Source organism: Ciconia boyciana, chromosome 5 (genome assembly GCF_034638445.1).
Source record: "Ciconia boyciana chromosome 5, ASM3463844v1, whole genome shotgun sequence".
In the NCBI taxonomy this organism is placed as follows: Eukaryota; Metazoa; Chordata; class Aves; order Ciconiiformes; family Ciconiidae; genus Ciconia; species Ciconia boyciana.
The window spans coordinates 77,712,500-77,733,870 of NC_132938.1; the positions used below are offsets into that span (position 1 = coordinate 77,712,500).

At 39.9% G+C, this 21,371-nt stretch overlaps 1 long non-coding RNA gene across 15 annotated transcripts in view; it reads right to left on the minus strand.

Annotated features, from left to right (window-relative positions):
• Positions 1 to 21,371, minus strand: part of LOC140652442 (uncharacterized) — a 236,781-nt gene that overhangs the window by 53,773 nt on the left and 161,637 nt on the right. For 13 of the 15 annotated variants that reach the window (XR_012042797.1, XR_012042795.1, XR_012042799.1 and 10 more), the window contains one exon: positions 5,642 to 5,758. This is a non-coding gene — a long non-coding RNA (uncharacterized lncRNA). Of the gene's footprint in view, positions 1 to 5,252; positions 5,438 to 5,641; positions 5,759 to 7,161; positions 7,330 to 21,371 lie in introns of all 15 variants that reach the window. The other 2 variants (XR_012042793.1, XR_012042796.1) reach the window with 2 other exon arrangements.

Below are 21,371 nucleotides of genomic sequence, written 5' to 3' on the forward strand. Positions count from 1 at the left end.
GACCATCTGACTCTTTGCTCTGCACTTCTCCAGTGCTTGAGCTCTGTGTCACAAAGCAAAGCCCATGCATGCTAGAGCCAGTTGCTGTAGAGTCTCTGAAGTCACCAGATTTTTTTCCCTATGGAGTTAAACAAAAACATCAGCGTTTACAGAAATGGGTGCAAAGTCCCAGCCCTTCCACCTGCTCTCTGCTTTGAACACCATTTTGGTTGTTGGATTGAAAATTTCAGCAATAGTATTTGCCCACCTTACTAATATCTTGAAGGCCTTAATTTAAACTCCATAAAACAAGCCAGGCTTCACGGAGCAGCAAAGTGCTCTTTACTCGCTTGTGTAACAAAATAGACTCAAGAATGATTATATCAATTATAATGAAAATCCTACGCGCTATTAATTTAAGATAGGAAATACAGCACTAAAATAAGATAATATCTCCTACTGTAATTCCTTTCCCTGAGGACTTCGCTGCTGTAGGCCCAAAAAAATAAATGACAGGCAATCAGTTACACCCTCTTTTATTTTGCTACCTAGCATTCACTTTGCAAATTTATAGTTTTTCCTTATCCCTTTCAATTCTGATTTTTTTTTCCAAAACATTAACAAGATTTTCTTACTGGAATGTACAGTTTGTTACAGGTGTAGTGGTATCAGCATGGCATAGAAAGCCCAGAGTTATGAAAGTTTATATTGCACACAAAGACAGAGCAAAGGCAACATAGATTCATCTCCTCTGACCCCAAGTCTTCCATCAGAAAGCCTTCCTTTCCCCTGCGTGCGAATGTGCACGTACATACGTTCTGGATTTGCTCCATGACCTTTTTCCAGTCTTGTTTCTGTCACAATCGCACTGCGTCACCAAATATACTTGCCATCGCAACAGACCTTTTCATCAACAGTAAGCATTTAGGATGTCTTGTGAAGAAGTCTAGGGGCTTCCTCATGCAAAGCATCATGAAAATTTTTGAGAAACCCTAACCCTATTAAAATCAATGGTACCTTTGCCATGAACTTCAATGCTGTCAGGATTAAGCCCCCTCTTGATTTATGATGTTGTTTTGATGAAGAGTATTCCTGAGAGGAGATTTTGCTAAGTAGCCAATTAAAATCATATGTCAGTCCAGCTTCAGTCATGACTTTTCCCTAATTTGCATAAAACCACTCAAGATTTGAGTTTCTGCGGAAAAAATAAATCAGGTAACTTTGGCTTAGTTTTAGGTTTCACTGGAAAAGTTACACTCAACTCTGGTATGTCACTGTTTGCTTAAAAAACATTCTTTCTGAATTCCAGCACACTTTTTTTTCCTCTAAAGAGTTTTAGGTCATTCTTGCTAGAGAGGAGTGGATTTCATCAAGCTGTAGAACTACTTTGATGGTCTAGAGTGTATTTTACTGGGTCATGGATTTGCTGCCTATAACATTTGCTTAAGGAGCATGTCATCACATCTCAAACAAAAACAGTACTGTCATTTGAGCACTTTTATCAGGCTTTGCTGTCCTGGTATGCAATGAACCACAAAACTCGTTACGTACACTTTCAAATTACTACTTTACTGGGACAAGTGAATGAAGTTAAAGTTGTATTTTGGGCTGCTTTGCTGTTTTTCTGGCTGCCAGAACTGTGAAGTTTTAGGCTGTGGTGGCTGGTGGGTAGAGCATGCCCGTCAATTTTATTTTGCCATACGTACGTTTGTGCGTGTGTTTTCGTGTTTGTGTGGTAGGGGTTTTTAGTTTGCTTGTTTGGCTTTTGTACTGTGAGCTGTTGGATCCTTATTCAGTCTGGGTTCTGCCACCACATGAAGATGCGAGACCCACGGCATCATGGATAGGGTAAAGGGGCATAGGTGGCAAATAAAAACAGCCTCTTAAGTTTCCTACGGTGTCCGCTCTACTGAGAATCTTTAGATTGTGTCTAAAACACATATAAGTGCCTCTAAAAACTCAGAAATAACCTATTCAGAGCACTATGCCACTCCATTCCAAAGCAGCTTATAATTGTCAGCATATCTTCTAGTCTCTTTACCTAGGAATATTCTGAGAAACCAGCAGAATAAATCACCAGGGTTTATTCTGAATACAACAGCATCAACCTAGAGGGAGGGCATCTCCCCTTTTAGTGCAGATGAATTATTTAAAAGGGAGGAGAGGAGAGATAGGATCATAACCAAAGTACGTGCCTTATCAAAATTGTCAGGGCTTTTACATTCCATTTCCTTGTGATAAGACTCTTGTGCTGAGCTGGTATTCGGAAGTGAGCCCAAAGGGCTGACTGATAAGTTTACATAAGGAAGGAAATAATCAATTTAGGGCTGTTACTGAATGAGCTCTTATCATGTTCATTTCCTCACTATTGCTTCTCAAGCTAAATATTACATGTTTAGGAGCAACTTCAAAAGATTTACCATTCTAGCCTCTGCATTTTATGGAGGAAAACTCTTTCAATAGCACAAAGCATTTGCTTGCACCACAAAGAGAGTGCAATTCATGCACTGACAAACTTTCATTTTAAGACACTGATATTTATGCTGAAGGAAGCAATACATTCTTGCAGGAAGACTGCATTTTTCCAGCCCACTACTTAATATTTCAGGCACAGAAGAGAGATTTTAAAAGATACTAATAAGTAGTACACTAATTTCCCCTTCCGCATCGGCAGATTTTCCTCTCCTTCTCCTGTAATGTACTTTGTTTAACTGCATTAGTCTACTTTTTCTCCAAGAAGTATGTTTTTTTAAGACCCTGATGACAACAGCATGATTTGTGGGTGCACATGACTTGTCATGCTAAAATTAAAAAATGTGGCTCTTATTTTGAGTCTGCATTACACCGTAAAAAAAAAGGACATTGTGTCTGGTAAGTGACCGACTATAGCCCCTTTGTCTAAAGTAGCTTTGCAGGGCTCCTGAGAGCTTCACTGAGAGCAGAATTGGTTCCACGGGATCAAAATTAAATTACTGGGAGAGAGTGGGGAGGGAAAGTCCCAACTTAAAAAAATTAAGGTAGCAATTAATAGATTTAAGTTGGTTGTATCATGAATTGGTACTCAAATGTAAAACAACAGATTAAATACAGTACAGCTTTCATATGAACCATTATATGAGGACAATATTTGTTTCTCCATATTCGATCTGGCTCATACCTTGGTCACAGTCAGTACTAAGGAGGATTTACTTAGGTCTTAGCTGGGATGTTTATTTTTCCACGAATACAGATTACATTTGTATCCTAACATGTTTGTGACTGGATCGTGTCCAATCATTACGAAAAACCACTGAGATGCTGTAACACTGCCATTGCTATAAAACGTTCTTCATTGGCATCCAACCACTATAGCAAGCGCTGTGGACTACACCAATTGTGGCCAATTCTCTGTGCCAACAAATTTGACAACGATACCATGAACAAGCTGCAACTGAGAAAAAGGTCAGAAAATGGTGCCTTGGATCAATGTCGGCAGTGCACTTACACTTAGAACCAAAGTATGCAAAGCTTCACAGTTCATTTGAAAGTAGGGGGCGGGGGGGAACCAAAACAAATAAAACCCCAACACTGAAGTGTTGAAATCTTGATAATACAAGTAGATGATCGGGGCTTTTTTGAAGTCTCCAGTTAAGTTAGGGGCCGAATGATGTTTTGCTTTTAGGATACACATGAAGTATAACCTTCAGAAAGCCAAAGTTGTACTGGCATGTCAGGAAAATCACTAGCAAGATACGGCAAAGGCTATACCTGACCTTCTTGCATAGGAGTATGTCTGCTATTTCTCACCTGACATTACTGGATATGGATCTGGTTAAGTACTTAGTTGCCACCTGATAGTAGTTGGCCTGAAAACGACAGTGAGAAAGACCATGCACTTTTCTATGTTTCTAGCCAACATGGATATGTGGAACTCATCGACTCATTAATTCTTCCTTAGGCTACTACAGTGCTTTCAATGCTGGAGCCAGTTTTCATAGTCATGAGGAACTGCAAACAATACAGAAAGCAACGGACTCAGTTATTAAATAGAGCAAGTAACTAGGGAGCGTGTTCCATGAGTACCTGTCCTCTGATCTCCTAAAAGACACAGATCGTAAGAGATGACCTCTCAGAATATAATCCAAAACTTTCCTACATGTTAGACCTCTTTGTTAGTGTAGTACTGCAGTGCTTTTGATCTGAGGTCATGCTCAGACAGGAGCTCAAAATATAAGCGAAAGAGAAACTCTGGCAGGGCTTCCTCCCTGAGGGACCTTGATTCTGGAATTTACTTCTTCCCCTGATCCAGCGCAGCCTGGATTTTTAGACCATCAGGGCACTTCGTAAGGTTCATCCATTCCACTGTGAGTAGCCTCCTTCCCAAAGCTACCATTACAAACACTTGCCTTGCTCAAGTTACAGCACTGTTGGATCCAGGTATTTCATTCTAGCACATCTTTAATTTACAAGGCTAGATTTATTTATGGAGCAGACCACTTCCCTCCCGGAAAGGTTATATACTTTTCATCACCTATAATGAATATATAGTTTAATGAATTCATCAAGAACCTGATCGAAAGACCTTGAAATGAAGGGAAGTCTGTTCAACAGTTTGCTGCCTCAAGAAAATACAGAACACTCAGCTTGGATTTTATATAACACAAAGGATGATGCATTTGCATTTAACAGCCAATTTTAAGCAAGAAATTTAATGCTTCTCTCCCTGGGCCCCATGATGTATGCAGTCTCGGCTAGGCTTTGATCCAAAACCCTTGACCTAACTTTTCGAGGTACAAATACTGCAGTGCAGAAATTGTTTGATACGGATGCTCTCTAAACTGTTTCCCAGAGAACATTCAAATAAAACAGGCATTGTACTTCAGTAGGCAGTCCTATACTTCTGTAGGAAAGCTGGCATTAATTTACAGAGAGGGCAACAAAGTTGTCCAAGGATCATCAGGTGCTAAAGAGATGGGCAGGCCTTCCTGCTGTCCAGCACATGCAGTAAGATGAGAAGATCACTGAAACAATGTGGTAATGAGTAACCAATTGTTTTGAGTGAGACTTTCCATGGTACTGTGTCTGTACACTTTATAAATCATTGACAGGTTTGTTATGCAAGTGGTCCCTGGTACCTTGTAAACAGAGCTTCTCCATGCTCTGTTGATCTTTCCACTGCAATTTGTTGCAGGCCTAATAGCTGCTTAAATAATTTCTGACATCTAAAAGCACAGGCCAGATCTAAAAGTGTACACCAGAACTCTTAGGCTTAGCTGCTAAATCTAGATACCTACCGCTGAGCTTGAAGTATCTGCATTAGGGTGCTTGACATTACCAGTCCAGCGTGCTCAGAGCCTCCACAGCAAGTTTATTCTATTAAGTTTAAGTATCTGGCTCCTGTTTGCAATGTCCCAATTTAGGGAATCAAAATTGGAAATTCTGGTCCAAGGGCTGGGACACTCGATAGGGAGGTGAAACTCTGGAGTGAGTAAAATTTGTATTAATTCTCTGGATGTCTCATTCTGTGCCAATTCTGCAGAGTGACAAGAGTTCTGCATGGCCCAGCATCCCCAGGTAGTCACACCTCTCTTAGCAGGTGACCACTGTGTGAAATACCAGCATTCACTGCCTACACAGTCTCCTGGAAAACATGGAGACTAACTCTTAAGGACTCCAAACTTACAATTACTGTCTTCTCTGAGCTGTCACAGGCCAGATATAAGGACAACTTTTACAGGAACAGTATGGCTCTTGCTAACCGCTGTCCTCTTGGAAAAGGAAGCATGAAGACGGTGACCAACTAGAAAACAAAGGAAAAAGACATCCCATTACATACAAGCAGAAAATATTTTTTTGAGTGCAATGAAGCACAGGTTCTTAACTAATCTCCTGTGTAGCACATAGAGGAGTTTCATCTTGTAGGGAAGGAAAGTACAGGTTTGATTACCTCCACAAGCTTTAACGTATAGGTACAGCAAAGTTTGATCTAAAAGTCACAAGTAACACTGCACGTGGCATAATTCATCATTTGTCTACACGCGTTTCATTTCCGTCTTACGTGGAAGTGCTAGACAGGCTGTTTAATCTCTTGGATTCAGCTTGTCTGCATAAAAGGGATAGTAATACTCACTTTCCTCAGGAGGTCATTTTTGCGTTATTGTTGTTGCTGTTACAGTTAATTGTTATTACTAAACCAGATAATTGTCACATCAGTAAGATGAGTTTATATCACCTGCTTAGGATTGCTAGGTTGTCATTACGCTCATTGTTAACTATAAAGTGGGTTTGCTATTTTTTCTTACTTTCTATGATAATGAGAAAATCTAAATATACACGTACTCTGGGCTGATAACACCAAATACTGTGTACACTGGCAGACCCTAGAAACAGAAAGTTTAGTCACATGGCAATGGAATTCAGCAAACTACTCTGGATTTACACCAAGAAGAATGAGATCGGACTGAACTTTTATTAAATTCGCCTGTGTTTGTAATCACAAGCTTACTAGCCTACTACCAAAATTTGACCTAAAAGGCGTCAGTACTAGTGCCAAAAATTGCATTCTGGCCAAAACAAATATTTTACTTTCAGTAAATAAATTTTCACTTTCCTGCCTAAGACTAATGTTGTTGAATTACAGCTGAAAAGCTCAGAAGCCCTCTGCTTCCAATATAAGCTACTAATGAACGTAAGGGATATTCTGCATCACCGTCCAACAGCCAGCAGGATCTTCCAATAAGAGTCTAAGAACTCCACAGAAGCATGATCTAATGGAAAAAAAATGACCAAATGTAATCCCCAGTAGAAATGTTCCTTATATCTGTCTTTTTCAAGGAACATTTTTACTGGTGTAACATTAGCTAATTCTTGGAGTTCTCAAGTCTACCTACAAAAGTATCAACAAAAGGGTTTTAGAAAAATATGACATAGCATAGCTCAAGGCTCTGCATAAAACTGCAGATGATAGCCTTTTTTTAGTTATTATTAATTTATTGGAAAAAACAGGGCATTTCATTTTCATCAGGGGTTTGCTCTGGTGCCCTTTAGCGTAATTTAATAAATAAAAAACCAGGAAGAGAAAAGGCAGCAAAATGCATATACAGATGGTAAGCTCGGAATTTTCTAACTTCACCATAAAACTGATATCCCCACAGCAAATCAATACTTAAACCTCGGTCTGAACGCCAACCAGCCCTGTCAGACCTATTTTCTCATGTTTTCCTTTTTCAGTATGCAGGAAGCTGCGCAGCCTGAAGAACTACATTAGGCATCTGGCTTCTCACTGTTAACAGCGCAATTCAGGAGGTCACTCCAGCCGCACTCAGGGTCCGTCTGCATTCAGGCTCCCTCCATCCAAGAGCATCGTTACAGCTGCAGAAGGCAGTTATGTGCATCACTCACGGTGTGGCAGGAAATTGGTCACAGCATGGTGTACATTTCTCCTTGTTGTTATCACTATTTTCATTCACAGAAACAATTTAATAACCAACAAAGGAAGAAACTGCCGTAAGCATTAGGCATCCTGGCTCCCAGCCTTGAATTTTTGTCACTAGGCGATACGATAACATTAGCAAATAATAATGATAATACTAATATGATAAACAATATCAGAAAAGGAACACAATGTCTACTGTAACCGCTCCTTGACTGTTATTTTGTCTTTTTCTCACTTGTATTATGGCACACCACTGATTATCTGCTTTCCTGTATGAGTCACATCACAAATTATATCATTTATCCTTTCAGGGGGTTCAAATGATATGATAAACCATGGAGAGCAAAGCTTGCCTTGCACCCTAATGTAATCTAAAGGGCCTGGTGGTATAATTGTCTGCCAGTTGACTGCCCTGCTTACAAGGCATTTAAAGCAAAGAAAAACAATATGTCTGACTGCATTTTTTTGCTCCATTTATACTCATCTTTCTTTCATACCTCTATACCTGATGCTTTCTCTCACTTTCTCTTCCCTACCTTTCCACTGCCTCCTTGCCCTTCCCTTTCCCAGCTTCCTTCCTTCCTCCTCAGCCTTCACTGATAAATAAATCCTTTCTTTTTCCTAAGCCTGCGTTTGAAATCGCGTCCACAAAACCCTTTAAAAATTGTTTGGGCTCTTTTAGGTATGTGGGGTATTCTACAGGTTTTAACCAACAACCATAATATCACCAAGTGCACGCAAGAATGCACTGGGCACAGTGTCCAAGTGAGCGTGGAGCCATCCAGCAGATCTAATTGAACACACAACCAAATCAACCAGAAACCACAGCAAATGTACAAGAATGTATTGAAACATCGGCTATGCATCACCATCTTCCCCCTACCCCTCTCATCTGGTCCACAGATTTGGGTCACAAAAATGTTTGGTAAATGTCATATAACCTTCATCTGAACCTGCTAAGTCATCAACTTTTTATTGCATTTACTTCTTAAATATAATTAATAAAATTTATATTTTTAAGTTCAATGATTTGTGAACGTTTATAATTCAAATGCTTCAGATTACCTCTTTTTTGTAAAAGTTTTGTGTTGCTAAGGCAGAAGACAGATCTGTCTTCAGTATGTCATCCTGATATAAGAGGATGAATTTGCTCTAAGGAAGCCAGGTTATAAGAAGTTTTTTCAGAACTACACACACAGTTTCTATGCATTACACTTCCAGGTTACACCACCAGGTTTTTTATTTCTATGTGCACAAAATTTTTGTATGCAAAGTGCTACTGCACACCTTATGCGTACAATTCTTTACACATTTTTCTGTGACTAACTGCATTTTGCAAGTGTTGCAAAATTATCAAATATCATTCCATCGCATACTGACATTGGTGAAAACTTGTTTTCCAAAATGTGGGCTGAATTTACATTGTTCAGTTCTGACATATATTCTATAATGTGTCAAAAGTCATAAAAATAATCCAGTAAAAATTGCATTCAACAAGACTCTACTATGATTAGCTGATACCAAAAACCAGGCATTTTAAGATTTTAAAAATTAAGTCAAAGTTAATTAGTTGTTGTGCTGCCTGCTTCATGAAATTCAGTTTGAAATATAATGCCTATCAAGGCTGTAGTTTAGAAATATTTTCCCACAATTTCCGAGTGATGAAAGAAGTGGCCACATAAAAAAGTATTCTTCTCTAGTGCTTCATGTACTGCGTGTTATGGCATGACCTCGACTTTCACTATTCACTCTTTATTCTGTAAATAATAGATAATTATACATTATATAAAACTATAATCATTGTTAATTTGTCATTTTCAAAGAGCTACCTGGAAAACAGAGCTACCTGTGAAATGCATTTGTTATTACACAACTTCTTTTTAAAAAGACTACCTCTACAATCACCAACACATGGAAACTTTCATTTCTCTATTTAAAAATATGCAAAAACACAGAGTTCGTTTCCAAGACTGGCGGGGGAGAAACTCCTTTCCTAGCCTGTGTTTCATAAATGCACCATAAATATCCTTCTTTCTTCAGTGTTTGTATACTTCCACTACCATTTACTGCAGTGATTCCACGTGTGACTTTTTCGGTTTTGTCCACGACATGCAAAATTAGCAAAAATACCAGAAATCCATAATCTGGGGTAGCTATTTAGACCTGTTGTCCCCGAGCAGTTTTTCTGCCTCTGCATAGGATATCATGAGGCCTAGGAACGATAATAGTGCGGTGGGTTGGGAAACGTTTACCCCCATCCTCGCAGGTTCCATTCTGGGATTGCGACACACAAGTCTTCGAGCTGCGGGTTACACCAGGGACGGGCCAAGGAGTTTTGACCTAATTTAACTGTGATGAGTGGAAGTAATAGGAGCGAGAAAGCAGGGAAGTGAAGCACGCTGCTATGTCTAGCGACCTAAGGATTTTGTTGCTCTCCGCTCACAAGTTGTGGCCCACTAAGTGCCTCAAGAAACTAATTTTCAAGTTTGCACTGGGAGCGATGCTAGAGGCGAAGGGCTCCAAGCCCTGCAAGGCACTAATAGGCAAACATCCCGTACAAGTTTTAATGAGTGATGGAAAAGTTAGAAAGCGGGGTCATGATTTTTCGGGTATTTGAAGGCCTGAGTTATGTTAACAAGAGTGTAGAACAGAAATGTTTTTCTTTTAATCAGATTCTGAACCAATACTTGCGCCATCCCAGCAAAATGGCACTGGCCTACAGTTCAGTAAACAGAAAATACCAAAATGCTGGCATCTCGTACCTCCAAGTGCCTGTTAAAAGTCACATAGTATACACATGCCATTACCCACTACAGACGTTTTATACAGTATCACTCGCTGGAATAATGGTGGTCTTGCTTTTCTTTCCAAAAATGAAAGGTGTAATTCTAGTGCTTTTTTGTGAACTTTTTTGAAATAATGACTATTAGTTCAAATCATATCTGGAGGAACAATCTGACTTGCTTGCATTTCCACATATTTATGGTTTACATTCAGCTCTCAAAATGTGGTTCCAAACTACCGAACCCACAACAGCTGTTTTCAGAAACTAGCATTTCTTATCGTTCGGTATCAAGCATTAGAGCCCATTAGAGTAGGGAAGGAATGCCACAAATGAACCAGGTTCCTAGAGTCCTAGGAGATTTGTTTCAATTTCTAATCAAACTGGTTCCCAGACTTAATTCAATCAGCCTTTATTTTTCCTACATGTTGGCAGAAAAAGGACTTTTTTTTTTCCCAGAAGCAATTACTGTAAATATAAATGGCTAAGCACTCAAGCAGTATATTAACAATTCTAAATCCTTTTCTTCTGCTCTTGATCATAAAACCCCTTCCTTCCAAGCAACAGTAATGCCCTTCTTTATAGCATAAAAAGTATAAAGAAAGACCATCTGGGCTAGCATGCCTGCCTTTTTCATACTTACACAGATTCAAGGTGACCCCTTCCAATGTTTCAGACTCCCTGAGCTCTTTAGAAATAACTGGAGACTTTTTACAGCTTATCTTACACCCAGGATCTTTGGAAGTGCATAGATGTATTAGACATGATGGAAGAAGAGGAAGGAGGGGGAATGAAATGAATTGATACTGTGTTAGTACCAGTGTTTATTTCAAGCTCACTTGAAAGAAATTTGTCCAGTTAGAGGATAGTGACGTCCCATATTAAAATCAACAAGGCAACCAAGTAGGTAAGTAATACTGACTTTCACTGCTAAAAGCAGTGTACTACTCCTTTAAATGTTAATCATGTGGTGACATGACATGCTTAAGTGTTGAAAAGACAGCACCCCACAATAATGAAAAGTGACACACTGCCAGGAGAACATATTTGCAGCTGGGAAAAGCATTAGGTTTGTATAATGGGCTTCCCAGATAAAACAGCATAGACAATTGGAGTCATATAAATACATATACACGCACTCAGAAAGAATGGGACAGAAAAATAAAGGGATACAGGCCAAATTTACAAGAGCGCAGAAGTTGCTTTCTAGTTCTTGAATTGAAAACAAACTACACTGAACGTATAACTATGATCACAGCTAGCACCACAGATCTGCTCAGTTCTGGTGACAAACGTACAAGTGGTTTAGTATTTTTAGGCTATTTCAATCGCCAGTTTGATATAAGCACAGCAGATGGTTTAATCACATTTACGACCAATAAGCAGCATTGATTACCTAAGAGGGAGGAGATATAGCTAAGATACTCAAACAACTTCTACAGGAAAAGTCTTTTTCCTGCACTTCAGATGTGCCAGCCTAAAGGGCTGGGAGTGTCAGCAGTCCCCGGCAGAGAAAAGGAGGAAGGTTACAAAAGGTAGTTGCTTTCAGTTTGCAGCACCTCTACAGAGAACCCTTTTCTACGCACCACATAGCATTTAGGAACGTGTGCTTTGGTTACATTTCATTTCTTGCTATCCTTTTCATGGGTAGCCTCAGAAGAACACCACACACAACTACCCATACGCAGGGCGAGGTGGCAGGAAAGTCCTCTTTACAGGAAATTCCCCAATTATCCTAGGTTAATGGTGTGTGTTTTAAAATAAGGCAAGGTCGCTCTTTCATAATCCACATTAAAAGAATATTGACGTTATAATGCAAAACCACACAGGCAAAGAAATATAAAGACTATATAAGAACGGACAAGGCATTATCCCTTCTGGGACATCAGCTGGTGTTGAACAGGTATCGGAGAGGCAGATCTCTGCATTCCTTCCCCTTTGTAAATTCATAGCACCATCCTCACATCCCTCCAGCACAGTTTTAATTTAAAGAATAGTCCTATGGAGTTTTCATACCCAATGAAAATACTGAATATAAGTGTGTTAAACAGACTAAAAGAACATGTCAGGACCATGTCATCTGCAGTAAAAAAAAAAAAAGACACAGCATGAAGTTTATACCTATATTATGATTTTTACTTCAGTTACTTGGTTTCATTATATTTTACAAAAACACCCTACCTTTTAAGAATTTTTTGCTTATTTATTAACACCTGGCTACATTGTTTTCCTTTCGTTACATTACATTTCATTACATGAAAATGGCTATGATGTTTACCTCTACTTAATTTAATAAAAAGTCTCCTTTACTGTAGCACAAAGTGTTAGGAAGTTACCTAATTCCTAAATGCTAAAGAAAAGATCTTTAATTTGCTGACATTGCTGAAACTTACTCATGTTTCCTTCTTATTTATCCAAGTGAATTTCTGTAACATTTCCTTATTCCAGGTTTTCATTCCATTTTACCAACATAAAGGCTACCCTTCGCATTTTAAGCAGAACATTTTGTATTTATGTGATTTTTTTAAAATGTCTACTTTGACATTTTAACAATGTCTAGTTGTTAGGCAACAATTTACAGTCAGGATTGATTACAAAGGAAGCTCCTAGATCACAAAGGTCCCAGTGCTTTTGAATGGTTTCTCCGCATTTTCGTCCGTGCGTGCTGCTGTATGCAGAAAGGGTGACATCACTCATCTGCATTATTGGGCTGTACATGCATCAAAGTACTGATTAGAATCTAGAAGTTCTCAAATAGCAGTAGGATTTAGTAATTTGTAATCAGATACGTAAGAGTGAACAAAAGGAAGTATCAGTGCTTTCAAAGGGAGTTTGTGACCTTCTTGTGCAGGTTCTGGAATAACTTTCTCTGTTGACTTTAAATTGTACCTGAATGGCAATATGAACAAAGCAGCTAGGCGTATGTTACAGGTGAGGGAAAGTTTTCCAGTCAAGTAGCTACTGTGTAATTACATTTTAATATTTTACCATGTATTCAGGAATATTAGTACACGAGAAGGAAGACAGACATGAGCAGCTTAACATGGTTGGACTGTCAGACTTTTAATTTGTCGTGGCTAACATTTCTAGCGGTGATTTTCTGGTTTCATATGGGCATGCCGCTGCATTGCTGCTGTTCTTTAATTAATTCGAGGCTGTGCAAGCTTTTCATTGAGCAGTAATGAGGTCCACAACGTGCATGTGTTGGATACTATGTGAAAAATTTAATGATAGCTAATGTTATACATCTGTAGTGGGTATGAACCCTCTCTCTCCCAGGACATGTAGAAGGTTGCAAGCTATATCACGATATGAAACAAGCCAAGCATTTTATTTTTATTTCCATCAAAAAGAAACCTATTTCAATAGCGTATTTGTCTCCCTTTAGACTGATTCTTCTATCTGCATAAAATGTCAATAAATCATTCCATACTTGATTATTCAAGCGCAGAGCATATCCCAAAGAAAGTTTACAGTTTCAAGTCAAGACATCTTTGTCAATGACCTCAAGGCTCTCACAGATCCCAGGTGGAACCCAGCTCACCAGTTCAGTTCTCACTTTCAGCCTCCCAGGCAATACCTGTTACTTCCAGTGTATTATTAAGTTACAGCTTTGCTTACAAAATGCAGATATGTTTAGATGACAGGCAGGGGTCTTCACTCTCATCCAGCAAAGCCTGTCTCTCCTTTTTGAAGCTACTGATAGCAGATTTGGGTGCAGATACTCGGTCACCACCTCCTGCAGCAAGATCCGAGTGCAGCAACTAGAATCTGCAAGAGTCTCAGGACTTTCCATCCCACGTGGGGGCCCGCTGGGACCCCGCTCAGCAGCACGGAGCTGCTTCAGACTGTTCAAAATTGCATTCAGCTGCAACATCCTCCCAAGGGCTGTTTCAGCAGTTGGGGCTTGCCAGAGTTCACAAATGGTTTAAGTATCGCTCCTGCCTAGCCTCAGCTACGTCCCAGGCGTGCTCCCCCTGTGAAAGGCAGAGCGAGAGGGTGCTGCGGGGGCCAGGCTCCCGTGGCTCAGCGGTACCGAGGAATTCTCTCGTGCACCAGTGGTGCAGAGGCAATGGATACAAGCCAGGGATCTGGATAAGGAACTGCTTATTTTAGATAGCGATTCTTCCCACACACACCACTTTCATTAAATGAAAATTACCATGTGTTAGATAACATTAAACCAGCAGTGAGAAGGAACAGTGGGAAGCGTTTCCTTCAACTGACTGGACACCGTGCACTTTTCTTGGGTTTTAAAAATTCCGTTTCAAACAGCTTCCCTCAAAATGCATAAACGTCCATTCGTGCAGCTCAGGGGATGAAAAGTTCCTGCATATTCCAGGAATACAGTTACTTGTCTGCACACACATGAATTTGGAAACACAACTGATTTCATCTGTTTCCAAAGATTGAGTTCACGCTGTGTTATAACAGATCATTTCAGTAGGTCAGAGAGAACAAGAACTCCGGATCTAGAAGAAAGGTCCCTAATGGGGGCTCCCTGATTCTGCTGTTGTTGTTTCCTGCTGCAGCCTTGTTTTTCAGAGCTCTGCCAGCACCAGCAGCTTCCACTTACAGAAGGGTCAGCAACTTGTTTTAATTTTTTTTTTTTTTTGGCCATTCTTACAAAGCACACAGTTCCCATTCTGTAGCCCACATTCTGCCTTTGTTCATTGTCATTAAAACTTCATTGACAACAAGCAGACTGAAAGGGGTGTAAATTAACATAGATGCTGCCCCCCTCTTTTGTTTCCTGAAATCCAGCCAAAATCGTTGCGTTGCATACATCCTGAATAAAATCATAAATCCTTCTCCATAGGGAGCAGGGTGTTCCCCTTGAAAGTTGGCCTGTGGTTGCAAACTGCTTAAGGAACATAGGCCAGGTTTCTAAGGCTGACGCTAAAACTGAAACTGAGGCACGTCTAAGTTTTTTGTAAGACGTAACTTTTGTTTCCTTTTCTCTGAAAACAATGTTTTGCATATTTTTAAAATAATATTCCCCTCTGAATCTGATACTTCAAATGTATATAGCTGAGCTGCCAGATGCTATAAATTGTCCCAGCTCGACTGGACATAAGGAATCTATTCCGCCTTACGCAAGGGGAGGATGTGACCGTAAGTGCAAAATTTCAAACCCATTTTTATATCCAGCTTTACTTATGCTAAGAAGTTGTTGGACATTAGTTAAGTCTGACCTTTATAATGTATTAAAATACTTTTGCCTTACTTTGCAAAGAGTTTTACATTCAATCTTCACCATATAGATAACTATAAGAATGCACATAGGTTCCCATTCTACTCAGCTATGGATATCAAATGTTACATATTACTGTCTTGTAAATATATTGTTTACACTGCAGGATAACATCATAGTCTGGTATTTACCTAAGCCAGCATTTTCACCTCTATAAGCATACTTTAAGCCACCTAATTTTGCTTTTACATGCCCACCATTACCATTACCATCCCCAAGTTTTTATGAGAGTCTCCAATACACTCACTTCTCTTTCAATGCAAAGTTCTTAACATACATGACACATGAAAACCAAATATAATATTTTGCACTTTTTTAACACAGTTAGTAGTGGTAAAGTAATATAATCCAAGCATGCCAAGTGTCTGTTCCAGCCAATAACCAGGCGGTGTCCACACAGTCTCAGTGCAAAAAAATACTTTTTTCTCACAATTATCATTATTAATCTTCTGTGGGAAGGTATAACCCACAGTGTGTTTATCTGTTAGTGAAACTAAACTTCCAGAGGGAAAACACTTGGGTAAAAAATCCTTGGGCTTTTGGGTATTCTTGACAGAAATCACGTAAATAAATGAACATTTTATTTCTATATATAAATGAACTTTTCCCAGAAAATAAAGAGACAGCTACTTCACTGAAATTCTGTTAATTATCCTCATATATAATCTGAAAGTAACGATCTACCATAGCCCATAAAATAAGTGAAGTCTGGTAAATAAGCAGTTCTTGCCAGAAGTCAGCATGTTTTTCTAAAACCTCTACTTGCTGGTTTTTGACTGATTCAGTACAGCAGGTTCATTAAGTCAGTAAACCCCTTCTGTGCATTAAAGATCTTCTGCTGTTCCTGGCACCCACTGGCACTATGTGCACACCAGGAAATGCCCGTCTCTTTAACCAGGAATATCTGTTGCCTTTTCAGCTTGCATTGCAAAATCAGCAGCAATGGCACGCCGTTCCGGGTTCATGTTCATCAATGAATTGTGCCAGCTGTCTCATTCAGGTACGGAATTGCTTTCTCTTAAACTAGGGAGACTTTGTCCTCTTTCATGTTTTACCTTTTTCTGTTTTTGCATTAACTGGATGCAAAGTAAAATGCTATAGCACTGTAGCATTTAGCTGCTTCTAATTCAAAAATACCAAAACCAGTAGTAGCTATCTTACATGTTAGGACCTTGAGTTTGTGTTACAGTATTGCACAGGAATAGATTTAGCATGTTTAGGATCAGGAAATTGCAAAAGTGGCTCAAAGTGACTATGCACCAAACCCTGAAGCTCCACCAGAGGCAGGAAGGTCAGACTCAAATTACTTGACCTATTTCAGTATTCTTATGTGCCCTGGACAACAGCCTTTCCTGCTGAGGATTTTCCAGCTTCTGCCACGGGACTCAATTAAACAAACATCAGCCGACCTCTGACCTCGGCATGCATCTTTAATGATCACATTATTTGCCCGTCCATAAAGCGGACAAGAGTTGCCACAGTGACTTGGATAAGGTGTCAAAGAGAAAACTGCAAAACGGATGTTATGCAAGCACCAAGCAGCTTTGCTAACCAGCAAAAGACTCCTTCTAAAAGGAACATGATCTGAAGAACACCACAGACCTCAACTACACTTTGTCTTTCATGCTTTCTACTGTTACAAAATATTTATCTTCTCAGTGACAATCTTCTCAAAAAGCACTTTTCCCACATAATTTAGGGAGTTGCCTGGGCTCGTACATATCAGAAACTAGAAGCCTAATTCAATTAAACTATTTGCTATCCTTTTAGGAAGTCAGCAGAGGTAAAATTGGAAAAAACAAACAAACAAACAAAAAAACCCTAAGAAGTGCTCATCATAGCTATGAACAGAAAGAGTAGAAGCAGCCAAAGTACAAGTACATACTCTCTTCCCACCTGGGTCTCAAAAAGAAATTGCAATTACTTGTTATGTCACAGTACCCCATAATCATCTGCAGCCACTAAAAGCCAGAGAAAAACACTGCAATTTTTAGTAGCATTCCCAGGAGGCATGGGATAGACTTAGGGATGGACTTAGTTGTTCCTGCTCATAAAAATCCTTCAAAATGTTCATTTTGTAATTTGAGACGGAAATGCGTATCGCTGACTCCTCTTCCCCCCATAAGCCCCCCCCTTCCTCTACACTTCACCCCTGAATAACTCTAATAGATTAAAAGGAAAAAAAGCCTCAAGACTTCCTCACAAGATTGCATCAACCTATTCGACTTGTTTTGAGAACTCTTCTTCATGAGCTGTGTACTCAGATGCTCCTTCCTCTTTCCAAAGGCATTGGTGCATCTTTAGCTCATATCTAAGAGCGCTAGAGAAAAGCCAGCATGTAACTTTCCATGCGCAAGTACACTTAAAAGCACCAGCAATGAGCTTTTGCCAAAAGCAGAGGAGAACGGTCATTGAGACCTTAAACACATCTGCACTGAAATGAAAACTCAGAAGTGCTATCCCAGATTTTGCATTACAAACTATATTGTGCTTCTTTGCTTAAATTGGGAAAGGCTTAGCCCTTTCCCTCTCCCCAGTTTCTCCCAGCAATGCGCAGGCAGCGGACTGCTCCAGGAGAGCCATCTCCTCATGCCACCACGGTTGTCCTGGTAATCCTCAGAGACCATGAAAGGCTCCATACCAGAGTGGGGCAGAAAGGAGGGGAGGGAGGAAGGCAGGATCTGCCTCTGTGCCCCGTCTCAACACAGCAGCGCAAGAGAAGGGACGGCTATATGAACTTCTATGTCACCAAAGCCTGAGCCAGGCACATTACACCCTGTAGGCTGTCCGGTTTTTAAAGCCAAATATGAAGCAGCACTTCCCTTTCCTCCTGCATTCCACAGTAATGCCCAGTGGCTGTCTGCAACTTGCTCATTCCAACAAATATCATCTCTGATTAAACTGTATAATACGGTAATTAGCATTTGAAGGGCTGAGGCATAATTCTCATGAGTATTATATCCCTTGTGCTCTGTGAAGGAAGGGGAAATGATCGCGGTAATCCACCATCATACAGAAATGTGATGTCTGCTTTAAAAAGCATTTTACACTCTCTTTTCCTGGCTCTCTCTAATTGCAACATCTCTGTGGTGAATTTCTGAATTGAAGGGGGGGGTGGTGGTTTTATTGCTTCCTAGCCATAAATGAGGAAGCAAAGTCACTTTTTAAAATCAATTACCGGTAAAACACAGTGTCAGAGATTAAAATGTTTTTTTCCTTTATTTACTAAGGGAAGTTAAAATCATTTGCTCTAAACATAATCTCTTTCACTGTGGAAATATAAGTTGCATGTCAGGGTCATTTTCTGTCAGCCACATGAGCTCTGCAGAATGAAAGCAAAGGTTACTTTTTTTTGCTGAATTATGGCAAAACTGCCAATAGCATCAAATCACCTTAGCACGGGTATGCAAACAACTTGGAATAAAGCAAGCAATTGGAAGATTACAAGAGTAACCCTGGATGCTGAGCAACACACTGAGCTTTAAAGAAGTGCCATGGCAGCGTATTTTGCCTTCGAGCTACACATTCTGCACACATCAACTACTCAACAACAGATAAGGGTTTAGTATATTAGATTCATACGCTAAAACGGTAAGCCTTTGGGACCAAAACTGCCTCTTTTATTTCAGGTTTACCTAGCACAAAAGGTCAATTCTCAAACATTAAATCAAAACAGAATTATATTGCACTATTGATGCGGTGTTGCCTTATCACAGCGCATCTGATGACGTCCACAAGATTGCCTCAAGACAGAAAATTCACTGCATACTACCTGGTTGAGGTCAAGCTAATGGTCACATACTCTTTGTATATCCTTTATATATCTTTATATACATATATGTATATCTGTGTATATCCTGGTGTAGACACACGTGCTTAAGGCTGAATGTGAAGAGAGCTTCATAGGTAGGAAAGCCTACGGGGAGGTTCCTCATCTTGTATGAAGATATGAAGGCAGCAGATTCATGCTGTGTAAGAACATAAGGTCTATGGGCACATGCCAAGGGTCATCCTCATTTTGGAAACACAGATTACAGTCTGCAGGGAAGAATGTATTGTAGCTAGCTGCAGAATACGGAAACTGTCCTCGAGGAGCCCAGTCAAGCTGAAATAAAACTATAAAGGTCTACGTCAAACAAACACCACAGAATTCTCCAGAGATGAAAGAACCTCTTCATTCCCATCTCAGAGAAAATGAGATGGAAAAGGGGTAAAAGGAGGAGGAGGATACCACAAGATGCAAGCTGGTGCTCTTCCAGAAGGAATGTGAGTCAGCATTGCCTCATGTTAAGGTCTGTGGATTATTTACCACAGCCTAGCTAGCCCTTAAACAATCAGAGAGCCTTGAAGTAGACGCACGATGAATTTGCTCTCTTGAGTAGGCTACTTAAGCTACACTCTTGTGGTTTTTGAAACAAGAAGAAACACTCCACTACAGAAGAGTGTAAACCATATCTCAATTTAAATATTTATATTTTCTATATATTGCACTTGAAATTCAGGCTGCATATAAACCACAGATTTTTTGAGAGAAATGAAATAGTTATAGTTGGGAAATAATGACACAGAATTTAGCGAACACTGAAGAGCTGTTTCATACTATTAAATCTCATCTTTAAAAGAAAAACTGCATGTCAGTGACTGACAGAGATTATAATGCTTAGGCTTAAGGGGAAATGAGATGATAGGGCTCTTATATTTACTCTTAAGTGAATCTGCAGCCAAGTGCTCTAAGGAAAAACACAGTAAGTCAACTCAGCATCTGCAAGATCAATATAATTCCTTAAGAGGAAAAGTTCTCTGTTTAACTTATTTTTCTCCCACAGGGGACCATGTCAGACTGTTGCAGGAAGCAGTAAATTGCAGAGTTTGTGGACTCTGTTCAGGCACAACAAGAAATCATTGTAATTCAAGTGATGAAGTCGAAACTACAGGAATCCAGTGGAAACTATTTTTCATGTTCTGAATTGCAGCTAAAGTTGTGGCTTTAAACTGTGTCAAATGACACTGCTTGAGACCCAGATCTGCATAGCCTGAAGTACCAAGCTGAATATCCAGCCCTTACAATCTATAATGAGTTCAAGAGTAAAAACCACTTTTCTTGGGACTAATTTGTTTCCACGGAGTATTTCATGACTCCAGGAAAGCTCCTGTCTTTCTTGATAAGAGACCTAATCCTGAGTAGCTGCTGAATTCACATTCGATTGGTGTGGGTATGGCAAAGCGCTTAACTCGCTCCCAGCTTCTGCACAGCACCTTGTAGTGCTTTGCGTCCACCCTGAAAAGTTTCTAGTTCACCTGACTGAATTCCAGAGCCTGAGTTTCGGTTAACCAGGGATGTAGGACAGACTCGGGGTGTGAGACCTGTTACACAACACAAAACTGTCTGAAGGTAAAAAAGAAACCTGGCCTTCAGTGCTGATCAAGAAGATATCAACCAAGCGGTGCTGCTGCTGGAAGTCAGTCCTGGGAGCCAAGCGCATGTAAACAACTTATTCCATCAAGAGTTTCATCTCTCTTGGCCACGTCACAAATGGCTCAAACTTCCAGTTTCATGTCTAAAGGGTTTTCCAGAGTGCTGCTGATCCTTTTCAGGCCTTTATCTCCAGGTTTGCACCTTCTGCTGTGTTTCCCTCACCTGTTCCCCAGTGGCTTCAAAACCCTTCCATCTCTAGAAAGATCCATATTTTTCTAAAGACAAATAGTCCATCATTCATTTCTAATAGATTAGCTTTGAAAATAGCCAAGACCGTCCATCGAACTGGGGGTTTTCTGCCCGTCTAAGCTTCCCACTGGAAGATTCAGACTCTAGTGACAGACATGTCACAAGTGGTGTCCAGTAACAACAGCAACAACACTCTAAAATGTAAAAAAAAGGACTAGGTTGAATGAGGTGAATTTTAGGTTAAAAATCCTTAGAATTAGCTGCTGTAACTGGTTAG